At 42.5% G+C, this 22,794-nt stretch overlaps 1 protein-coding gene and 1 long non-coding RNA gene across 5 annotated transcripts in view; one reads left to right on the top strand and one right to left on the bottom strand.

Annotated features, from left to right (window-relative positions):
* Positions 1 to 22,794, bottom strand: part of FRMD4A (FERM domain containing 4A) — a 366,759-nt gene that overhangs the window by 305,419 nt on the left and 38,546 nt on the right. The window lies entirely within an intron of this gene.
* LOC135415004 (uncharacterized) lies at positions 8,121 to 17,520 on the top strand. 2 transcript variants are annotated; one of them, XR_010430937.1, is made up of 3 exons: positions 8,121 to 8,237; positions 8,644 to 8,735; positions 17,182 to 17,520. It is a non-coding gene; the product is annotated as an uncharacterized LOC135415004 (long non-coding RNA). The 2 variants fall into 2 exon arrangements; XR_010430936.1 differs by lacking the exon at positions 17,182 to 17,520 and adding an exon at positions 9,209 to 9,489.

The raw sequence follows: 22,794 nt of genomic DNA, 5'->3' as shown, positions 1-22,794 counted from the left end.
CTTTGGAGTGCATTTTCTGGTTGTCTCCACTTAACCGATGTGTGGTTCACCTCACAAAGTGGTCTTGAAGCACATAACCTGGGTACTTTACAGGTGAGCCTCATGAAATATCATGCAGATGCATTGCAGGAACACACATGATGTGCTCCAAACATTGATGGACCAGATAGTTTATGGGATGTGGCTAAAGCTTGTCTGGAGCAAATGCCTTGAAATTACTCTAGTCTATAAGAGAGGCCCTTGGCACCAGTTGTTTCACTTTACAGACCTGCTGCTGTTGGGTCACAGTACTTCCTAAGGAAACATTGCCAAATGCTTCAGACACTGTGACTCTACCACAAAACTCATTTTTTGTATGATGGGGTTGTCTCATTACAAGACAATTTTCCCCTTGTAGAGAGAAATGGATCCCTTCTCTTTCAAGTAAAAACACAGATACAATAATATAAATATCTGTACTAACTCAGTCTAAGTGGCATATGAGAGATGCTCATGAGCTTATCATGACAAGGACTCCTGATTCATATGCTGGCAAATGCTAAACCATTTGTTACTGCATCTTTTCTGCTCTTTTTTACCCCTTTTATCACAGAAATGGTGAAAAATTGCCCCCCTTTTTTTTTGCTTTATACAACATTTGAAGTTGTCAAGGACTTTCCAAAGATTACAGAGGTCACATTAGACAATCAGATCTGGACTGAAGTGCTCTTGACTGATGACCGTGACAGAAAATGCTGGTTTGGGTAACTGAAGAACTAGGGGAAGGGTGGTCTGGTGAATAAGGTTTGAGCTAAAATACATGATGGACCAAATTTTATTATGGAGCTCTCTTATTCTCCCCACAGCTGTGATGGGTCCATACAGTCTGCTATGGGACAAGATGACCTAAACAGAGTATGGACTATATACAGCATATATCAGGTATTTTTTTTTGGTGAAATGCACAGCAGGATGGAATCCCTTATATTTTAAACACATCATATGTGCCCTACAGCTTTGTGCCTCATCTTTTTTAAAACCTAACATCCAAAATGCAGATGAAAAGTATAAAAGAAAAAAACCCAAACACAACAAAACACAACCTTTCTGTTAATATAGTTTTCAAGCCAACACCATTAGGGAAGAAAAATGACTCATGATTTTGACTGTATGGATCTATCACTCCATTATAACGCAGAATTTAAATGAGCCCTTTCTCATACGATGCTTCATCTGTCTGTGAATTGAAGTGCAGTTAACATACATGTGATGTTAGACTCTGTATGGCACTTGGTAAAGGCACAACTTGAATGCAACTGAGACCTGTAGAAAAATAAGAAAGGGAGAATTCAGGAGGAAAAATTCATTTTCACTCTGGTTCAGATCTGACCCGTGGTGTCAAACAGGCTGTGTAACAAAATCCACAACAATTCAACAGAGTCTATAGACAGAAGGGGTCCACAGTGGAGAGAGATTGAAAAATTAATTCCATCTGCCTCTAAGAAACAGGCAAATGTCACTGAGTTAGGAAAAACAGAGAAGGGGTCATTACTGAGGTCTCACTGTGCACAGTGTAACCTGTGCACATTAGGACGGGAACCACAGACAGAAATGCATCAAGATCTTTCCTTCTCTTTGAGTAGGAACATGTTTTATAAACTAATGATCAGCACCTTGCATATAATGTTTAATTTAGATCCTGTTTGTTTTCTTATCACAAACCCCTGCTTTCTTGTGGCTTTTAATGACGTCTTGTGTAAACTGCTTGGATGCCCTCTCCCAGGCTGAGCAGCTGCAGCAGGTTGGTTGACTCCCCACCCCCAAGAATTGGGAAGCAGGAGATGTGCCTGTGTGGGGAGAACATAATCCATGTGGGATTTCAGAGCACCTTTGAGCAGTGCAGCAGAGAATCATAGAACGGTTTGGGTTAGAAGGCACCTTTAAAAATCATTTAGTTCCAACCTTCTTGCTATGGGCATGGAACCTTTCACTAGACCATGTTGCTCAAAGCCCCATATAAACTGGCCTTGAACACCTTGAGGGATGAGGAATCCAGAGCTTCTCTGGGCAACCTCTTCCACTGCCTCACCACCCTAACAGTAAAGAATTTCTTGCTAATATCTAATCTAAACCTACCTTCTTTCAGTTTAAAGCCCTTCCCCTTGTCCTGTCACTATATGCCCTTGTCAAAAGTCCCTCTCCAGCTCTCTTGTGAACCCCCTTCAGGTACTGGAAGGTGCTCTAAGGTCTTCCCAAAGCCTTTTCTTCTTCAGGCATCCTCAGCCCAGTTCTGGACATCTGCATCTCCAGGAGTGCTGTACCCATGTCCAAAACAGAGCCCCAGGAACCCCAAAGAGCAAACTAACTAGAGAAAAAAATCAAACATTAAATGCAGGGAAAAGAGGCTGAGCTGGCTCCACCACCAGCCCACCACAGGCATTGGATTGCAGCAGCCTGTATCTCCCTCTGGAGATGTCCAAAGGCACCCACCTCTCTTTGCCAGTCAGTCACACAGGGATCCTCAGCCCCATCTCCCAGGACTGAGTTGCGAGGCACTTAAATTATAGATACAAATTGGGACCTTAAATTAGGCAGACTCAATCATACACCTGGTACTTATATATTGTGAAACAGCCTTTCATTATACGATCATGTATTTCCTTTTTATTCTCCCCGAAGGACTGGTGCTTCATTTGGGATGCAGGATGGTCAATTGCTGAGGGTGAATCGTGGCTGAGTAACTTATGAGGGTGATGCATGTAGAGTCTGGGAAGTGTGCAAAGAGTGTGGCAGAGAAGTACAGGAAACAAAAAGTGGGTTAGCACAAGTGCAGGCAGTTACACAGAGAGCTGAATAGGGGTTTCTATCTTACACAAGCTCAAAATTGGGATTTTTTTTTCCCCCGTACCTTGCCAGGATGATGAGACAAGTTCCTGAAAAGTGCTGCTGTCTGGTAATTCAAACACTCCTTCCTTCCCCTGGATACAGTAATCACTATTACAGTATAAGCTTGGACTTTCAATTTGCTGGTAATGTGGAAATCCATTAACATCACCTTTTTCCTACAAAAAGCTCAATTTTAGCTGACCATCATTTTCCTGACCATGGCACACCTTCTTGCCACTGTCAAGTGCCCCTGATCAGGCCTTGTTGGACATCCTGGGAGAGACCTGAGTTCTGCCCCTTCCTCTGCCACTGCCTTTCTGCATGGCATTGGACACCTCACCTAATCTGTAGCTCTCCCACAGTTTGAGCTTTCCTCTTTCTCCAGGCTGAAATCAAGAGGAAATCCTGGAATTTGATCTGGCATAATACTGAGTACTGAAGTCTGTCTTAGTAGTGCTTCCAGTATATACGGTGTCGTATAATGCTTTGAAAAATCAAGTTCTAGGTGTTTCCAATAATGTAGCTAAATTGAGTGGACATTTTTGACCTTAAACTCTCTTGTACTGCAGCTCCTCATCTGTAAAATGGTGATAACAGCATCTTCTCTTCTCACAGAGGTGTTTATAAAACTGACATTTTGAAGGTCCCTGATAATATATAGTGGGGAGAACATTAAAAGCACTCTTGAGGCAATTTATAATTCTGCCTTCAAACCAGCATTTCAATAGTAGTCAGTAATAGTGTACAGCACTTTATATATGGGTTTTTTTGGTTGAAATTCATATTTGATTTCTCTGCATCAGTCAAAAAACAAAGTATAAAAGTTTTTCTCAGTGACATCTTTCTATATTCAAATGAGAACCAAACTAGCAAGGAAATTACATGATCTTAATTATGCTTTGTGCATATAAATCAGCTGCAAAATAATTTGAGACTCTTGTGTGTTTGGGATCTTTATCAATGAGGCAGAATAATTACCAACAAACCTCCATTAAGCCTCACTTTAAAAAGAACTGGTTATTAAATATGAACACAATTCTGCACTTCAAAGTCAAAATGACTCCCCAGTGAACTGGGCAGATATCAAGGCTTGTCTGCATCAATGTGCATATCTCCTAAAAAATTAAATTATAACTATTTTGTGTTTAAAATAGGAATTCCCCCTTTTACCTTTCATCAGGGCAAAAGATTGCTGTGACCTAGAAACAAAGTTAAACTTGATCAAATGCAACATGGCAGTCAAATAGCCAGCCTAAATGCAATGTCAATAAACATAAAACAAGCATTGATACAATTCTCAATAATGCAGATTCTCAATAAGCATGGAATATTTTATTCTCCCAAGTAGCAAACCATGTATAGATCAAGCAATAAAAGACATCAGTCTCTCTCTTCGATCTGGTCCAATGAACACTGATAATAGATCTTGCAAGACATGCTGGAAAAAGTCTATTGCTGAACATCAGCACTGAAATGTTAAATTAAAAGTTCCCATAAGCAGATCTGGAAGGTAAATAATGACCTCTTGCGCAGCTCTGTTCAACAGAGAAACTCAACACCCTTTTCAAAGAAGGCAAATATCCTACTCCTGATTTTACCCTTGATGAAACAAGTTCTGTGGGGGTGAAGCCACTTGCCCCAGCTTGGTCACAGCTCCCTCACTGCTGTACATCCCTATTCACGTTTTGGCCATAATCCACCTGCTTGGGGTGACCCACAGTGCTCCTCACAGAGTGACACAGGTGCCCATCAGTGCTGGGAGGCGCTGCAAGACCTGCTCCCACAGAGCAGACACATGCAGCCAGGCACCAGGCAGAAGTTTTAATGGTGTTTTAATCTGATTCCCTCGTAAGTTATAATTAGTCACTCATTTCATGGGCGAGGAACAGAACACCCAAAAGCCAGAGCAGCTGAGGTGGCATCCACAATCTAAGGGCAAATCTTGCTCCTGCCTTTGAGAAGGGACAGTCCCTGTCAGGCTGTCCCCAGACTCGCAGCCACGGCAGCAAGGCTCTGCAGGGGACTTTGCTGTCCTGGGAAGGCAAAGCTGCGGGGGCAGGACACACGTTGCTTCTGCAGGGACATCCAAGGGAGGACCTGCGTGTGCTCCTGGCTCAGAGAGTCGGGCAGCCCTCTGGGAAAGCGCTGCTGCAGCTCCCTCTGCGGGCCCTGCCTTCGGATGGTTAAAAGCATCCTCTCTTCTCAGCCTCCACCGTCTACAAGCAGAGGGAGGCTGAGCAGGGGTGGAGAGGATGCTGGATGTGGGGGTTCATAGGCAGACCCCTGTGATGTCCCTGGGATAACAACTAAGGTTGAAGGACAACGACATTTGCTCCTATGAGGTTTTAGGATTCATCACTTGGTGAGGAATAGGCAACCCACTTTCAGGATGGAATCTCTGTTTATAGGGAGCAGAGAAAGACGACTTGGAAAAATATTAAACCCTTCCACTTGACTTATTTCCCACATCAGTGTCTTTCTCCTCGCTGAAGCAGTTTGATCCCTCCTGAGAAGCTGGGGAGGGAGCTGCCACATCTCAGCACTAGAAGATCTGGGACAAATCCAGCCCTCCTTCCAAACACAAACCACATTGCACATGAAGGAATCAGTATTTCACAGGAGATGTGAGGGCTCTAAAGCAAGCCCAAGCCATTGTATCACCTTATTGTTCCCTTCTCTGTTTCTCAATCATCTTCTGCTCCCACTTTCAACAGTGAATTTCAGCTGAGTCCCTGTGATGTGGATGGATATCTGCTACAGTTCCCAAAAAAGGAAAGTCTCCCCAAACACATCTTGGGGTATTTTTGGAGGCCAGGCAGCATGGATGGCTGCAAACAGAGCTTCTCACCAGGACTGTCTGGATATTAAAAGGAAGATTATGACACCAGAACTTTTTTCCATGAGATTATTTCTCAGTTCTGATAATAAAAATATGCCTGATTGCCCACAGTAGAGTTATTCTTACACAAAACCTCATGCTCACGTTTCCTATAGGAAAGAACATAAATAACTATTGCAAAGGTAGAAAATGGAAGCAGTTATAAATGTATATCTGAAATCCAATACAGATGCATGATAAAACTTCCTTGTAGACAAACTCCATCTCATATTCCCCAGCCACCCCTTCATGTCCATTTGAGGGGATGGGAGAAAGACGGGATACATTGTCAAGCTAAAGCCACCAGAGCCAGGATGTCATCTTTCTGCTGTAGTATGCTGTGTGTATCTGAGGAAACCAAGAGGAAGGTCCCATTCTCTTTAAATCAAACTGTCACCCACCCATGTGGTGAGAACTTGCTGTGTAGATGTGCTCCACAGCCTCTCACAGCACTGACAGCTCTGCCACTGCCTGTATCCCCACTCCTGTGACACATGCCAGCTCCCCAGCCAACTCAACAGACAGCAGGGATTTGGTGCAGACAGACTCAAACAGCCTCCTGCCCCAGGCACCCTCACCCGACGTGAGGATGTTGGGTCTCCCGAGGACACGGGTGCTGGCTCAGCCTCTCTTGGCTGCCGTGTCCTGCTGCGACACACACTGGCCTGGCACAGGGCTTTCGTCAAAGCTTAGTCCACACTGCGAAACCTCTGCACAGTTAAGCTCTAAAGACTTTCAGTTCAGAGGCATCTTAACATTCCTGTCGCAAAGGTCTCTGCTCTGGTGCTTGCAAAGCTTCCATTTCAAGCACTTAATTTCATTACTGAACCTAGCCCAAGGGCCTTCTCGTCTGTATTCTATGCCTTGCAAGAATTGATCTGAGATCTACCTTCCTATCTTGGAGTAAATGTAATTGAGGTTTGAAACAACCAGGTTTAGCCTATTTAGAAGCATTAATGTTCTGTGAGGATGGAAGCTCCATTACTTTAAGATCCCACGGCTGAAATTCCCTTGTAGCTGTTTATTGACCTATAAAGATGTGACATAAATGCATCCTTGACGTGAAGAAAATGGTGAGGCAGGTATGACATTTCTCCCTGAGGCAGCTACTACAGCTTCAATTATCTTATCTGCAGGAAAAGTGGCTACAGAAACCTAATCACTGCTTCATTTACTTATAGCCAGCCAAAACCAGACCACTCAGCAACTGTACTTGGTGCTCTGTCCCTGAACACTCCCCCACCAAGGACTGGAAGTGATTATCAGATGCACTAACAACCCTTCCAGCACTAGGAAGGGAATATCAGGTTGTGTGGTCATTTCTGACAAGCTAGCATAATTTTCTAACCAAGAAACTCTGCTACAAAATAAAACATTTTGGGAAAAAACCCCATACCTCCAACCAAAACCATTGGCCCTAAAAGGTCAGTAATGTTTCTTTTGGTCCTGAATTAACTTGCAATCTAATACACCATAAGAGCCCTGACATGAATGCAGAAACTGTATTGATCATCCAGATTGGAAAGGGTAATAGGAAGAGGAGAGTTAACATTCGGGCAGTACTTAAAGCAAAGAGCTGTAGGAGAAAGCAGAGACCTAGAGACACAGTTCCTCCCCCTTACACATCCCTCTTCTAATTACATTTAGCTAATCCGTTCAATTAACATTGATGAATTTTATGATGAAAAGCATAATGAATCCATTAAATACAAAACAAGTATTGGCATAAATCCTTTTCACCCCAGGAAGTGAATTATATCAGAAGAGCTACAGTAATTTACTAATAAAGTGATCTAATGATGAAAAGAAGCCATTCATTTTGTGGCCAGTTAAGATCCAGGCTGGCAGAGGCTGGATCCTCTGGATCAGGTGCTGATGCTGAGGGACTCGCTCCGCTCCTAAGCTGCAGCAATTGGCAGCAGAATTGGGCCAACGTGACACGTCACTCGCTGCTACCTAATGATATTGTTACACTGACACTGTCAGGATTTTTCATCTCCATGCTCCTGCTCGACTCTTCTATAAATCGCCAATTTGTTAAGCAGTTAGTCACTGCTTTATAATTCATAGACTCTCACGAAAGTTTTAATGAGAAACCACAAAAGCAGTAAGAGGGAAGTACAGGCTGAGACGACTATTTATAAGCCAGCAAATATCCTGCTAGAACAGTCTCCTCTCGTGACGTGTGCATTACATTTCTATCATGTGCACACTAAATTTATATGTCATGCATTCCCTTAACAAGACTATTCATACAACTATGATAAATAGGACCATAATCAGTGGCGATTTCCATCCCTCTGTATGCCAGCAGGAGTCTCTTAGCAACCGTTGTTAGGGGCAACACCAGCATCCAGCATCTTTCGTGGAATTCAGTGGCAACAGAGCTTCCACTGGCTTACGATGGAGGCTCCAGCTATACCTCAGAGAAAACAGAGCCTCCCTTCCCCCTTCCACAAATCCGTGCTACCAAGAGACACTCAGTGCACAGCGAGCGAGGCTCAGCAATTATTAAAAATTATCAATTTAGCACAATCCAAGTGGCCATTCCGGAAACGACACATATCCCGCCTCCTTTAGCACCACAGGGCTATTAGCCTGTTTTTCAAGATCACAACAGCCTTGTCCTCTCCCCAGCCTGCTTAAAATTCACGGCAATGTCTTTAAATGAGGCTAGGGAACCTCTGTAATGTGTTACAAAGAAATCCCTTTACTAGTCCCCTGCTGAGATATGTCACGGATGCACTTCCAGAGCCATGTGCCATGTGTCTGCCTGTAAAGTGCAGCCATGATCTTAATGCTGCTTTAATATTTTATTCTGACTATAGCCTAATGCCATCTCCTAATTGCTGTGCATCCCCGCAAGAGGAGTTTTTACAGGATGCCATTTCTGTTTTCAGTGGGAACAGACAGTCCTTCTGAACCAAGACTCTCCAGATCATGCCAGAACACTGAAGGGCCTTCTGGAGTAAAGGAGAAAAAAATTAATCAGGTAAAATCCAACCAAAAAAGTGATGGGGCTTTTATGCCAGTCAAGCCAATGTGTGTTTTGAGCAACGCCAGCTTTAATGATGACATCTGTGATATGGGCTGAGAAGGGCATTGGGCTGCCTCTTCCCTGGGGATTATATGAATATTTCATCTCAAATCAATTACTGAGTTGCTATTCCCACTGCTCCCCTTAAGGCTGCCAGCCAACTCACTTTAAACCCCCTATTCTGAGGCAGTTGACATCTCAGCCTTAAAGCAAATCCAAAAACCACACACACAGAACCCCTTCTGGTCTGAAATATGGCATCTGAAGGGCTGTAATGTCCTGAAATGACACCAAAATGTTCTGAGGAATGGAAAACTTTTCTTCTTTTAAAAAATTCCCAGTAATTTTCACTTACCTTTCCCTCATTTGCATTTAAATTAATTCATTAGATGGCGTGCCATTTTCCTTGTGTTGTATTTGTCTTTCAGGAACAATTTCTTCCCTCTCTTTAAAACTTGCAGATTTGGCAAGTTTAACTCAAGTCCCATGTTGGAGCAATATTTAGATTCAAACCAAGAGAGCAAGGACGGTCAAAGTTGTGGGCGACACTCTCTTCATTGTAAGCAGTTGCACAGCTGTCAGATCAGCACAGGAGATGAAATATTATTTGCCATAATATTTAGGCACCACTGGTTGACTTATGGATCTTATGTCAGACATAGATTTGAATTTCCTTGTTTATCCTAAAGTTGAATAATTGTCTTGTTGCTCCCTCCCAAAAGAACTGGTCAAGAATTTCAAGCTTATATTTGGCAGACAAGGAATTATTCTGCTCTGCTTGGAATTAGCATCACTTGCTCATTGTCAGTTGATTAATCTCTCTCTGTATCTCTTAGCCTTCTGTCCTGATCAGATCCTCAGGATTCAGCTGTGAGCCTAAAATCCCCTCTTTGCAGCATTCAGAGACTTTTAGGCAAGAAACTTTCTCAACTAATTTTAGAGCCCTGTTAGACATACGCTATAACCTAACCCTGAGCTAGTCCCTTGACCCTTTCTCATAGTCAATGAAACAAATGAGACTCACCAACTCACCCTTGAGATGAATTGGATGAGTCGGGTATAAAGGGAAATGACAGGGCCTTTTGACATTCAAGTGTCAAAATTTAGACAAAACTCTTCACCTTTACTGCTGAGAAGAAAAGTAAGACTATGAAGCAGAAGATAAAAAAATTAAATCTCAGCTGTATTATGACATTCTACAAGCTATTTCAGGTTAGATACATCCATGTGGAAAATGGGAAAGATCTTATTTTTTTACACTGCTTTATTTGCCTTTAAGAATCCCTTTTGGGATGTCTTTGTACAGCCCCTAGCCCTGGACAGATTTCCCCTGGAAAGGATTTCCATATACTGCTCTGACAGTTCCTCAGGCTGAGCTCAGACTCTCACAGTAACACAGACCCCTGTGAGAAGGAGGGTGAGGAATTATAGTAAAAAACATCAAAGTGTGAGGTGATGGGAACAGCAGAAGCAGTGCATTAACCCCTTTTCTTCTGAACACCATGAGCAAGTGAAAGGAGCAGGGAAAGGCATGGTCTTCACTTCTGAGAGATCAGAGTTGCCTGGTTATTTACAGCGTGATCACAGATTTGTTCAGCCTTAATTGCAAAGCAATTCAAGTCCTGGGGAAAGAATGGAATAGAAAAAAGAAGAAAAAAATTGAGAAAGGAGAGAGGAGGGAAAAAGGAAAAATAAAAAAGTAGAGGGAAGAAAGATTACAGTTCATGAAAGAAATACCTCTTATCAACACAATGACATGATGGAAGGCAGATATAATAGTGGCAAAGAAGCTCACCACAGAAAGAGACATTTAACCATCTTTGAAATGTGATGCCTTGTCTCAGCTGGATGAAGCTGCTTGATTCTGGTGTAAAAGCCAGAAAACCTTGTCTTTGGATTCAAACAGGATTTATTTTTTTTTTCTTTATTTATTTTTAGTTGCCTTGGCAATTAAACACACCTACAAATTGCATTAAAGTTTAGGAGTGGCTTTTCTGAAGTTTCTAGATATGAACAAGTTTGAGAAGACAATAAATAATAGACTAAATATTAGACTTACTAGGCCCTCAGTGCTAACTGGTACCACCTCTTTGGTGTCTTTAATGTGGATATTCGTTCTAAAAGGCCAAGCACGCTCACAGATGTATTTGACTTCTTGCATCTGACACGAAGAAGCAGCCTTCAGGAAAATGCTAGTTGTAGGTTTGCATTAGCTGTAGAACAGATACAATTTCTTTTGTGACTGGAACTAATGCAATCTGCAAGAAAATCAATGCAGGTTCACGGGGAAATAACCAGACAGTTAGCAGAGCGTAGTGCAGTCTAACAGAGACATGGTCTGCTAACACTGAAACATGCTCAATAGTCATGCTTTTGATCTTGCTTCCTTCATATTACAGCCAAGCCTTCCCGACTACCAGAAGTGCATCACACAGCTTCCAAACATATCAATCTTGCACTCACTTTTACTGTCTGCTCTGGTATTTGCATTATGAAGACTGATCTGATTATTCAGTGCTGGTTCCAGAAGTGAGTGTTCTCCATGTTCACTTGGATTATCAATATGAAAAACATACTGGCAGGACTAGAGACTAATTTTTTTAAGATGGATTATTCTTTTCTCTTTTACAAAGGCTCTATTTACTTGATGCCTCTGTTCAAAGATTCAATAAAGTATCTCTTCCTATCTGCAAATGAGAACTTTATTCAGGGATGGTGCATGTGTCTGAGTCCTAGTCCTTCTTTTTATACTCATTTCAAATGCAGTATTGGGTTGTTTGGGGGGTTTTGTTTTTTTTTACTTTACTTTAAAAGGCTCTAAAGCAATCACCCTTTATGATACTGAATCAGTATGGAAAGAGGAAAGTAACAGGTCCTAAATCATCAGGGCAATACCGTAAGAAATTCACGTCCCAGAAGAGGATAAAAAGAATGTGAAAATAAATGGTGAATGAATTACACCATTTATTTACATATACCATTGCAGAGCTAAACATAGTGCTGGAAAAATGTAAAAATGGTGCAATACACAGAGAGGAAGATTGACTATACTCAGGAAAGGAGAGTATAGCTGATACGAAGAGATTACTTTCTCATATGGGGCCACATGACTGTTGGTGTGAAAAGACCTGAAGCAGAAAATGTTACCACTGTTCTTTCAAAATGCTTATATTTGTGCTAATCTGTAAAACACAGCATGCAAAAATCTGCTGCTTCCTTTGGTGAATGAAGAAGCAACAGCAAACCTTTCGTATAAATGGATACCTGCAGGTCAGGAATAATTTTTGCCTTGGACCACCACGGACATATATATTATTAAGGGTGTGTGTCCCTCCTGAGCTAGAAAACCTTTTCCAGCTTGCTAATGATTTTCTTGGGTTTAATAATTCAGGCTGAAATTTGGAGTTGTTTATGAGAGGAAGATGGGAAGGCAGTGAGGGGGGTGTAGTGAAGGTTCTTTTCAATACTTCCATTAATATGCAATATTGTACAAAGCTCAGGCCATGCAGCAACCACTTGAAAGTTGTTAAAAATTGCCTGTGCACCGTAATCACACCGTAGAGTTTTGCTGTTCAGTGGAAATCTGCCCACTCAGTTAAACTGTGAATGTTTGCAAAAATTTGACATTTGCCCAGCACAGGATTTCCCATGGGGTCACTGCCTGCTTTAGGCTTCCCCTTGCTCCAGCACGGGGTTCTCCACAGGCTGCAGGTGGATCTCTGCTCCTGTGGACATGCATGGACTGCCAGGGCACAGCTGCCTTGCCATGGGCTGCACCATGGGCTGCAGAGGAATGTCTGTTCCAGCACCTGGAGCACCTCCAACCTCTCCTTCTGCACTGACCTGGGTGTCTGCAGGGCTTGACCTGGGTGTCTGCAGGGCTGTTCCTTTCATATTCTCATTCCTCACTCAGCAACAGTTGCTGCTGCTGCTGCACAGCAACTTTTGCCCCTTCTTAACTCTGTTATTCCAGAAGAGCTATCTCTGTTGCTGATGGGCTTGGCCTTGGCCAGCAGTAGGTCTGTCCTGGAGCTGGCTGGAATTGGCTCTGCTGGACATGGAGGAAGCTTCTGGCAGCTTCTCACAGAAATCACCCCTGTAGCCCCCCAGTCCCAAAACCTTGCCATGCAAACCCAGCACAGAAGCACACACCATCAGGGCAGGGTGACTGCAAGACACACCATGTAGGCTGGTTTCTGCAGTTGCCTAAGGAAGCTCAAAGCATTTTCTAACTTCCAAGAGCGTGACTGTGCTGCCTAATATTACTCATTCCACTTTTTTTTTCTCTAATTACTTTATTAAAAGTCAAAGAGCAAGAGAGTTTCTTGAGGCAACAGCAAAGTCTCTCACAGAAATCTCCCAGGATTTGCTGCAGGAAGCTGTACTTAATACTGTGATTGCTGATGTGTGATAATGGGTCAACAGCAGGGCAAGAATCAGTGCACGGCTTGCTGCCATGTGCAAGTGCAGCACCTTTGGTATCTAGGACAGCTGATAGCAGCAGACTCAAGCAGGTGTTTGGAGATGCAGATATACCACAATATCCCCTAAAACCAAAGTTCCTTGTCTTGGTGAGACAAAGCCACAGTAACAAGGGCTCTTCAGAAGGGATCCATCAACAGTCACATCTCTGTAGCACAGAGGGATGGGTCTGGTTGGATTTCTTGAAACACAAGGCATGGGAAGTCTCTTTAACTGTGGAGTGGAACTGGAGAAATACTTGGTAAGATTTGTCTAAAACACAAGAGGAAGCTTAATGCAGAAACCCATCTCCCCTTATTCCTTGTGGTGCTCACTACCGAGGTGCTGAGTGGAGGAGCCTTTATCCCATGAGAGCAGAACGTGACAGGCTGGTCGATTCCCTGAAGCAGTTACAAGAATTACAGTGAAGATAAAGCTCACATTGAACATTGTGATAGCATGCTATTAAAAAAAAAAAAAAGTTTTTTTTTTTCTCCAGTTGATACTGCAGTTGAATAAGCAGTTTGTAAGGTAAAATAAGACAAGAACTGAGCTCCATCAGGCCTCACCAGAGATGCCTGCTCCAGGATATATGGATTATGGACACTGTATGGCAGTTTCACTGTCAGCTCAGCATCCCCTCAGGCTTGATACAGGCATGAGCAAGTGGTCAGTGTGCAGATACCTTCTGTCATCTTCCTGATTTTGGGCACCAAGCATGATCAATAGTGATGTATTGAGGGCATGTAGATTTTCCTGGGAGTGCAGAAGTACCAGATTTGAATCCCAAAGAGGATAAATTTATTCTCACAGAATTACCTGAGAAAACTTTAAAATAGAGACAGATGACAGATGATATCAGCAAGGCCAGTTGCATAAATATCTACCAGATCTCTAACTAGGAGGGATTTATTGCTCCCATGAGATCACACAGTTGCATTATTATCAATACAAAATTGGTCAGCATCAAGCCAGCCAAGCTTTGAACTTCATCTATAGTTACACCTGTCACAGCAGAGCAGCCATAACCTCCAACCAACAACACCTGGTATTATAGGCAATGAAAAAAGACATTTTTTTAGTTCTTACCCATGGGTGGGTAAGGTGCCCTAAAGCAGATCAAAAACTCAAGCCCAGTATACAAACAGACACAGGATCAAGCAGATATATATAACCTTTAGTGGTCACAGCCACAAGTAAACCCATTTTCACTGCTATCAGTGGACCCTGAAGATGGTGGCAGCTGCTGCTTTGGGTTCCAGTCACCAAACTGGAAACCTTCATACCCGAGCAAAGAAACAAAAATCGTTCTCAGGGACATACAGCCATAGTCTCCTTACCAACAGCATGGACCAGGAAGCAAGGCTGTGCTTGAAGAGTCTCATGCTGTTGGTCACTGTCTTGTTGCTTGGTGAGAGCCTGGATGGGGATGCCGGCAGCTCCTGCCATCAGAGGAGCTCCCAGCTCACAGACACATCTGTTTCCTTGGCTGAGGTTGTAAATTTTGTCATGAAATACAGATGACCTTTAATGAATGTGTCTTCTCTGTACACAGAGTGTCAGTCACAGCAAACCTCTATTGGATTGTGGGATCACGCTGGTCTCCAGCTATTACGGTAATAAACGTGATTAACTGCAGCTATAAAAAGCAATTTCATTCTGCTGCTAACCTCATAAAAGAAAAAAAAATTAATAAACCAAAGAATGGACCACAATATGACATTTTTACATCCACATTGGTTTATCTTCTGACTTTAGACTATGACTCTGATGGCTCGTCTTGGGAATGACATTTGCTTTTGCATGGTCAGTGTTTGCCATCACTGCTCTGTGGGTTGGAGGTGACACAGGTACTTTCCATTATAAGGAGGAGGGAACTGCAGCATCTTTCCAAGACTGTTTTAACCATTTGCGAATACTAGTGACTTAAACATTTTGTTATGTACTGGAGCAACAGGGGTCTTTTGCCAAATCAAGTAAAGACCAGTCTTGCAACCTCAGGTGAGGAGCAATCTCTGCTGAATGAATGGAGTTGCAAAGGGCAGGGCTGAAATTAATCCTGAATTTACTTAATCTAAAATACAGGCTCTTTAGAGGAGTCTGCTGCTGAGGCTCAGAGTTTATAATGTCATAAATATACATCCAATAGGTACTGCTTGAAGAACACAACCCTGTGTAAAGTTCAATTTTCAGAAAACTTCAACTAAACTGAACTTCAAACGTTATTTTCTATTTTCTATTCTTTGTAGCCTTTTAATCATCAGCAGAACATGATTTATCTCTTTGATCATCTTGAATTCACTCAAAATAAATGATTTTACTCAAGAGTTTTTTACTTTAGCAGAAAATGTTGTAACAATATCCAGTGGTTGAAAGCTGAGGCTTGCAATATGAATTGAGATGCATATTTTTAACAAGGATAATTAGCTATTGAAGCAATTTACCCAAGGATGAAGTGGTTTCTCCATCACCTATGGCCTTTAAATAGCATTAGATTTTTCTGAAAGATTTGACATTTCAATGTCCAATGTTCAGAGAGAAGACAGGACCTAAGAGCTAATGCATATGGGTTATGCTAGAGTAATTTCCCATGACCTATGAGCCTTTTCACTGAAAACAGAATTTTTCCAAAGCTTTTTGTGGTTTTTATAGCCTCATTTACAAAATTTTGTATGGCATTCTCCTAACTTTCCAAACAAAGCTGTATTTATGATGTCTTAAATTAAAGGGAAACTTGAATAGATACTTCACACAAATATTCACAGCTGCATAAATCAACTCAAAGAGAAGATTAGGTGTTTATCAGCAAGAAAACATAAGCTGTAGGAGCATGCTTTGTACCTTCATTTCTTTGTGCTTCTCTTGTAAAACATTAAGGATGTCCTAGGATGAGGCAATTAGGCAGATAGTGTATTACAGACAAATAAATGCCACATACTCCTTCCTCTCTGGACAGCTTGTAACTCACCGTTTATTTCCTCACTACAATACAGCTTTATCTGCAAAGGCTGCACTGCCCTGATATGGAAGATGTAAAAATATTTAAATATCAGAATTTATTCTGATTCTGGTTCTTTGAATCAGGGGAGTTGAAACCAGCATCATGCATCCCCATGCCCGGGGTCTGTGCCCAGTCCTGCATACACCCTCCATCTCCGATGAGAGGGACCTTGTGGTCTTGCCCCATTCCACTCCCATCCCTTTTCTCTCTCATCCTTCCTTTGGCAGTCCTTAAGGGTTCACAGAGGCATGTGCTGCAGCCAATGTCCTGGTAAAATGTTTCATCCAGGTGCTTCCAGATCAGCTTTGGTTCAAAGACAGCAGACCCCTGCCATAGGAATTATGTTGTCAGGACAAAATTTTTTTCCCTGAAAAACTGGACAACAAGAGAGATCTTATCATACAGGGAAATTATGTTTTCCTTACGAGGTCCTCTGTCATTACTTCTACACTTAAGAAATAGAGTGTCGAGCATCTGCACGTGGGCTTTAATTACAGGCCAGTGCTCTTCCCCATGGTTTCCACTTCTTTAGCCAGGACAGCTTCCCATGGTAGGTGTTTGCTCCTTGGCAGCAGTTTCATCTTTCCTTGCTCCATCCATCCAACTAAACCAGGTATGGAGACTACAGCTGTTTGGAGTGGAGCAGGAGGGCAACTGGGTCAGTGACCCCTTTGGACATCCCAGCAAAACTCCTTTCAAATATATTACAGGACTGTTAGACCAACCTGGAGGCAAAGAGGTCAACAACTACATAGCTAAACTAGAACCATCAGCTTTGTAGAAAAATCTACAGATAGACCTGACTTCACAAGTAAACCTTAGTTTATTTATATGTCTGCTCAGATATTTAAGACAATTCCCTCTAATCAACTTATCACTGTGGGTTCATTGGTTAAAAGAGAGTCATATCTAAAAACTGTCTCTTCTATTTCCCATTAGGTTATATCAGGACCATCTGGATTCCAAGTTTAGCTACAGCAGAGAATTTCAATGAACACTATTAAATTAATTGCATGCTAGTTTCACAAAAAATGGTTTAGGAGTGCAAATAAGAGCCGCACCCAGAGCCTCCTGTGGAAGAATGGAAAAATATCTGCCCTGTCAGGGATCAATGTACACTTGAGGATTTTAAGGCCAGCAAGAGTAAGCTTGTACATCCAGCCAGATCTCACAAAAGAAAGGAGAGAAGGTGTCATCCCTTCTCCATCAAGAGCTTCTCAGAAAAAATTACCAAACTTTTCTTCCAAGTCCTCAAAGAATTTGTGTATTTCAGCCATATTTCTGTTTTTAGCCCATGGGATGTTCCACCCCACTGTTGTCTTCTGTGTGATTGGAGCAGTGTTCATAGCCCAGAAGTGGCTGCTGGAAAAGCAGAAACAACATCACATGTGTAAGACCACTGTGTCTCCCTCTTGTGTGGACCTTGGGCCAATTCTTTCCACTGGCAGAATTAATAATTTACATTATTACCCTATACAGGGTTCTCCTGAAGACTTGGGACTCCAGGCAAATATCCCAGGTTCTGACAACAAAGCCTTCAAGAATGTCACCTCGCTTCACTCAAAGAACTCGGTCTCTTGAAATAATTTGTTGTCCTCAGGAAACATTTTTTTAGCAATAATTTGGCCCCATAGAAAAGACCCTTAAAAATAACAATTAAAAAAACCCCACCTAAAACAAAGCAAAACAAAAACCCAAAAGCAACAAAGGAAAACAAAGGACTATTTCATGGGATCTTTCAAAGTACTGTAGTCCAAGACAAGTTTTTTATGTATACTTGCCTATTTCATAACCCTTAGTGCTTAGAAATTCAAAACCGATGTGCCAAGGTGGTTTGTTTTTTTCATGCTTTCTCATATCCCTGTTTCCAGGCTGTGTTGCCGTTTGACTTCCTTCAGCATTTACCTACGCTTGTCAGCCTGTGAGCATTAAAAATTCAACTCTAAACACAGAATGACTCCTTCTTCACAGACTATGACAACTAATGCATTATGTCCTTACACTGAAACAGCTCTATTATAACAGCTATACTCTGGTTTTGTGTTTTTGTCTCAGTCTCCTCAGGGTAATTGAGAAGTGAAGTCAATTAAGACATAGGGCTAAGATAGATGTTGAATCTGGACTGCATTTATATCAGTGTGACCCCACACTTCAATTATTTATCTGTGTTATCACAGTATTTAGGAGCAGCTGGCATGGAGCAGCTGCCATGCTGCTATGACACTAGGAAGACTGCCTTTTTTTTTTGTAAGTGTTTCCTCACTTAAAGGATTTACAGCCTGAGACACTATGAGGGCAGACAGACAGATAGACAGAGTGAAGGAAGCAAGAGACAGACAAGCCATTTTGCAGTGGTGAGCTGCCAAAATTGCCAGCTGTCCTGTGTCAGCCCACAGCACAAGTCCCAGTTCACCTGGCACTGCCTGCTCAGGCATGCTGAGTCCATGCATCCCATCTCAATCAGGCACAACCACTTCAAACAAGTTTGAGGAACTGCCGTGATTTTTGCCAGTGGAATCAGATCCTTGGAAATGTCAGCTCTGGAAGCTGTTGCTTCTTATTAGGAAAAGCGAGGACACAGCTTCCTAAGGGCTGTGCCTCCAATAAGGCCTGAGGTGGTCCTCCTGCAGCCAGGTGATGTGAGGGCTGCTCTTCTCATCCTGCCGTGGGCGGTGCCAGTGCCACCAGCCCTCTGTTGTTGAAAGCAAGGTCTGTGGAGCATCACCTGAGCATCAGGGAGCTCCAGCAGTGCTGGGAAGGACACCTGGGACAGAGCTCCTGTGATCTCCATTGCTCTTCAGGCAGCAGGGAGGATGAGGTCAGGCAGGAAGGACGAGGTCAGGCTCATCCTTAACCTCAACCATCCAGGTTAAGCCGGAAGGAACACTCGAGCTGTGCTCCTTCCAAACCCAGACATTAACAAGTCCCTGGAGGAAGTGCATTTGGTTGTTCTCTTGTTTGGTGGGTGACAGTAAGCCCAAAGCAAGTATATACAGTAGCTATATATGAATATATATATATATATATATATGAAATTTCTCCCCCACTCTCCAGGTGGCTGAAGTGAAACACATTAAGAATTGCTGTGTTAAAGTGTCTGTAAAGTGTCAGTCAGCACCTGGGAAAGGTCACTGTCCCTGAAGCAGCTGGCTGGGTCCCCTGCGTGGCTGTGCAGTTTATTCTGTAGGGAGAGAACTACTTGCTGCAGAGAAGGAATTTCATTTTCCAGGGCCTTTCTGACGCAGAATTGCTCGTCGTTTTTCTTGTCGATACCTGCCTTTGCAATTTACTCCACACAGAATCACTGTCAGCCTCATTTTCTTTGCTTTTACATCCATGCAACTGGGAAAACAGCTTCAGTACAAAAGGTAACTATGTAAAGACAGAATGGAAAGGCTACTAAAGGCAAGAGCAGGCTTTGAATACTCTCCACCTCAGAAACCTTTCCATCTGTATTATTGGAATATTGCCGCATTTATTTTTTTTCTAAAGATTTCTTTTTTCCTGTCCAGTCAATTTATTCCACCTGAATTCTGAACAGGTTGTGCTTGCTTTTATGCAAACTAATAAGGAAGATTTCAGTCTCTGTAGCAGAATAATTTGGCAGTAGGGGACAGGCCAGGTTTCTCTGACAGATGCAAATATTTACACCAGATAGCAAACATGTCACAGGGTCGAGCAGCAGAGCAGCTGCCATACCAGCATAAAACCACATAATGTTCTCTTTGGCTCCAGGTTCACATAATTGATTGAATCAGCAGATAATCAGTTACACTAAACACCCACTAAATCTCCTCTTTGTCAGCAAAGATGCAGCTTCTTATAGAGAGGGGCATTTAAAGGATGAGATAAAGCTATTTCCCAGAGTCATGTGTAAATACAAATGTCATTATTTAAAGTGTGCATTGCACACATTTAAAGTAGTCCCTGTGGCCTATGGAACAAGCCAGGGTACTCAAAGCCCAGCTTTCTCCACAAATTATGCTGAAGTAAGAAAACACAATTTTGCAGCACAAGGTTAGAAAAGGATGTTCCCAGCTGAGACACCTGATCCAAGCTGGCTGTTCAGGCTCCCTGTTCTCTTAATGGAATCAGAAGTGTTTAGGTCATGAACCATCTCGTCCTATTTTAGCTAAATTGGGATGAGATGAGTCAGGTCTTTGAAACATCTGTTTCTCTCCTCTGGTAATACAAGGTGTTGAGACAAATAGCACACATGTGAGCACATATATTGTGGAGACTACATAGGGTCAGATGTTTTCACTGCTCAGCATCCAAATGAACCTAGTTAAGCACTGATAATAAAAACCTACCAAGCTTCCAGTTTTGTTCAAAGTACTGAACTTCTGAAGAAATCTGTCTTCCTTCTTATTTCCCAAGTCTCATCCCACCTGCTTGTCCAAATTTCTGCTCTTGTCTGTCCCACCTTTCTGCTAAAAAATATCTCCTCCATGCTAAACCTCAGAATGGATTTGATAAGACTTCATCCTGGCTTATACATCACAGAACTCATTCCTGTCCTGTTGTCCATGGCAATACTTGATGATTTGTTCAGGAAAAAACCCCTTTTTCACTGTTGTTTCTCTTTCCTGTATGTTGCCAAGCAGCAGACAACTTGTGGTCCAATGGTATGACATTGCTAGGGCACAAACCATTATTTAGGAGACACCTGGAAGACTTTTAACAACTTTAAAACACACAAATAACATATGCTAACAACCACCCCAAGGCTTACTGTAGCCCTGATGAATCCAGGCCAGTTTATAGAATGTTTTACAGACACCTGGCTTGAGCAGTTTTGTTCTGATACTTTTTGGGAGATATCTCTTCAGAAGAAAGTGTTGAGACAAACGGTACCTTTGGGGCACTCTCAGGGAAAGACACTACATTTCTTATGGCTCTGGAGTGTAGTTAAATTTCATTTTAGCTCCTGAAATAGCTCTGCCCAAATTGCAAAAGTGGAGCACAAAAAAACTCCTTCCAAATGAGCTGACTCCTGAGAAGGGAGGGTTGGTGGGAGGGATTGTGGGGTTTTGCTTGGTTGGAGAAGGCTGCTGAATTTGAACTTTGAATGGCGATCAAGGAGATCACATCCATGCACAGCCATGCACTTGTACCCAGAAGCCTCTCTTCATATTCACACATATGACCCTGGTTTCACTTCTCTTCCATATTTATTTGTCTCCTCTTGAAGAGAAATATTCCTCTTTAAGGCAATATCTATGTGAGCTTGGATGGAAGGAAAGGGCAATGAAAGACTCCCACTTTGCAAGTTCACAGACAACAGGAGACCTAAAGGTTGCTTTTGACTCTGTCTCTCTGTGTCTCCTCAACTGTTTGTTTTACCTGCAAAATCCCCTATAGTAAGAAAAATACACTCTGAGATCAGCTGAGGGCATTTCAATGATGCTGAGACAAATCTGTGTTTAGAGTTGTAAGGACAGCTTTGCAGGATGCTGTTCCCTTTTAACATACACCATTAATGATGAAAGTTTCCTCCTTGGAGAGCTAAGGGATAAAAAGCAATCCAAACTGTGCAGACCCTTTGTGGTGCTTTAGTGGGAGAAAGGAGAGTATCAGTTGATGCTGTCCCACAACGGTTTCCTTTTGCTGGCTAATCATTTGAGTGTTTCCAGTAGGAACAATAGTGTAAAAGGACACCATGTTTTAAAAAAAAGCAACCCCAGAGTTTAAATGTGTGGCTCAACATAAATAAGTCATGAGCAGAGGAGCTTATTTCAGATTCATAGTGAGGTAAATGAAAGGAAGAGGTAGCAAAATCTGCCTCTATGAAGTAAGCTTCACATCTCTCTCAGGTGTAAGACCCCAGTGACTTCAATGGAATTGCACCAGAGTTATGGATTTGGTCCCATACATTTGCCTTAAAGAGTTTATCTGCCCCAAAGCAATAGGTTGTCCCTGGGGAAGTGATAACAGCTCTGATGTGCACAATGGGGGAGGGTTGGTACCTCACTGCCTGAATTAACCAAGTAACAGGATGCGTTAGTGGTGCAGGAAAGGACTCTAGAGGAGGCAGGTTTGCAGAGGGATGCTCCATTTTATAGAGAAAATTTGCATTCAAGAGGAGTTGCCTGCCTCACTCTTCCCCCCGCACCTGGAGATGGAACGAGGACAACTAAAATTAATCAGTTTCTGCAAAACTGAGTCTGGGGCTCAAATGATTCCAACTTCTGCCCCAGGTCTGTTCCTGGTAGGAGGTTGAGACCCCACTGGTACCGCAGAGCTGGCAAGGGCATCCAGCAAGGCCAGACCCCCAGTCTTTTTCCAGAGCACTTTGACTTGCCCACTCTCTGTGTTGTCACCCACTTTTCACATGCTTAGTTTTTTATGCTGTTATTTCACTTATCAAAGTTCTCCTCATTTACTATTTTTTCCCCCCTTTTGGGGTGTCCAAGACACACAAGTTCAGACCATCTTGGTCTTCAGTTTCAGTACTTGTTTAAGGATTTGCTGTGAGCTTTAGTTGTGAGTGACCAAGGGGAAATAGTAAAGGCAAATGTGTATTTTTGTAGCAAAATAAAAGCCCCAGCT

This window comes from Pseudopipra pipra, chromosome 5 (assembly GCF_036250125.1).
Source record: "Pseudopipra pipra isolate bDixPip1 chromosome 5, bDixPip1.hap1, whole genome shotgun sequence".
In the NCBI taxonomy this organism is placed as follows: domain Eukaryota; kingdom Metazoa; phylum Chordata; class Aves; order Passeriformes; family Pipridae; genus Pseudopipra; species Pseudopipra pipra.
Note: the sequence above shows the minus strand (reverse complement) of the source record. Positions and strands in the feature narration are given on the sequence as shown.